We start from the raw sequence: 2,475 nt of genomic DNA, 5'->3' as shown, positions 1-2,475 counted from the left end.
TTAGAAATTGGATTGTATGAATTTACATATATTACATAAGAAAGTAGAAAAAGAAACTAATATACATTGCTTACATTGAGATTTGAAAACTAGGAGAAATTTTAAAAGCAGATGCCTTTTAAAATATATTACTACTTTTTTTCTCCTGAAAGGTAACTTAAAAAAAAAAAAAAAACAGAAAGGAAATGCTAGTGAAGGTATAGAGAGACTAGAAGCCTCATACCCTGCTAGTTGGACCTAAAAATGTTACAACAATTGTGGAAAATGGTATGGTTGGAAATAGAAGTTGGTAATAGAAATATGATTCAATAATCCTATTATTGTTATATCCCTTAGAGAAAGAAGAGCCATGCCATGAATAGACACATGCACACCCATGTTCATTACAGTATTATTCACAATAGCAAAAGATGGAAATGACCCAAGTGCTCATCAAAGGAGGAATGAATAAGCAAACTATTGTGCATACACACAATGGAATAGGACACAACCTTAAATAATAATGATGAATCTGGACAACACTGCATGTTGTTGTTGTTTTGCCATCGAGTAGGATCCGACTCATAGCAACCCCTCCTTGGATTTCGGAGGCAGTATTACTACTGAAGTAGATTGCTCAACCTTCCTTCTGGGGAGTGCCCAGTGAGTTTGAACCGCCAGCCTTATGGTTAGCAGTCAAATGCCTTAGCCACTATACCACCAGAGATCCTACAACACTGCATAACATGGATTAACTTAGAGGACTTTATGCTGAATTAAATTGGAATGACAAAAGGACAAATAGTGTATGAGATAACTACTATAAAAATTTAAGAAAAGGTTTATACACAGAAAGAATCATTCTTTAAAGGTGTCCAGGGTGGGAGGGGAAGGGAGGATAAATTACTAATTGGAAGATAGACACGTATTAACTTGGGTGAAGGGAAAGGCAACATATATTAAGATAGAAGTCAGTACAAAATGATCAAGGCAGTGGAAGACACAGGGAGAAGCACGGGAGTTTAAAGGAACAAGGTGAATCCTATTACTTGCACAATCCTGCAGTAGAAATAATAACAATAGTCTACGAGTGGATACATAGGTAGACATTCAACCTGAACAAGGGTGGGAAAGCAAATGGGACTACACCTGTGAAAATATTTAGGTAGGACAGAAAATTAAAAAAAATAATAATAAAAGTAACTTTTTCAAAAAAAGTTAGCAATTGTGCATTGTCACATGAGTTCATAATTTCTTTCTGTGTGTGATTTGGTTTTTGAATTTTAGCAATGTGAAGATAAATTTTGAGAGGAAAATATTCAGTATGGATTAATGTAATGGTGAGAGCAATTGAGAGATGGCATGATTTGCATTCATTCTCCTTTTCAATTTGTATCTGAAAAGAATGCCCATTCATTTACACTTGGCCTATGTTGTTGCGAGGTGCCACAGGTCAGTTCTGACTCACAGCAACCCTTTGTACAACAGAGCAAAACACTGCCTGGTCCTGCACCATCCTCACAATTGTTGCTGTGCTTGAGCCCATCCCTGTAGCCACTGTGTCAGTCCACCTTGTTGAGAGTCTTCTCCTTTTTTGTGAACCCTCTACTTTGTTACTTTGTTGTTGTTGTTGTTGATAGGTGCTGTTGGGTCAGCTCCAACTCATGTGAACCTATGTACAATAGAATGAAACACTGCCTGGTCCTGTGCCATCCTCATAATTTCTGCTAAACTTAAACCCATCCTTGTAGTCACTGTGCCAATTCATCTTGTTGAGAATTTTCCCCTTTTTTGTTGACCCTCAACTTTACCAAGCATGTTATCCTTCTCCAGGGAATGGTCCCTTCTGACCACATGACCAAAGCAGGTGAGACGAAGTCTGACCATTCTTGCTTCTAAGGATAATTCCAGCTATACTTTCTCCAACACAGATTATTCATTCTATAGGCAGTACATGATACATTCAATATTCTTTGCCAACACCATAATTCAAATGCATCAATTCTTCTGTGGCCTTCCTTATTTATTGTCCAGCTCTCACATGCATATGAGGTTTTGAAAAGTACCATGGCTTGAGTTAGGTGCACCTTAGTCTTCCAGTTTACTTGGCTGTGATTCTGTATATTTTGGCAATCCTGGCCAATTTCATATTGGCATGTATTCAATAATCAGAGAGTAATAAAAAAAAAACATTAAAATATATCCTTTAAAGACAATTTCACAGAAATTAACAGCAATTTAGAAAATTGCATGAATCCAGCAAACGTTGGTGTTGTTATGTGCCGTCAAGTCATCTCCCACCCATAGTAAACTTATGTGCAACAAAACAAAATACTCCGTGGTCTGGTGCCAGCCTCATGATACCTACTATACCTAAGCCCATCACTGTAGCCACTGTGTCAGTCCATCTTGTTAAGGACCTTCCCCTCTTTTGTTGACCCTCCACTTTATCCAGCATGACATCCTCCAAAGAATGGTCCTTTCTGACAACATGAC

Source organism: Orycteropus afer, unplaced genomic scaffold (assembly GCF_000298275.1).
Source record: "Orycteropus afer afer isolate SDZICR_OR568_19922 unplaced genomic scaffold, OryAfe1.0 scaffold00265, whole genome shotgun sequence".
Classification (NCBI taxonomy): Eukaryota; Metazoa; Chordata; class Mammalia; order Tubulidentata; family Orycteropodidae; genus Orycteropus; species Orycteropus afer.
Note: the sequence above shows the minus strand (reverse complement) of the source record.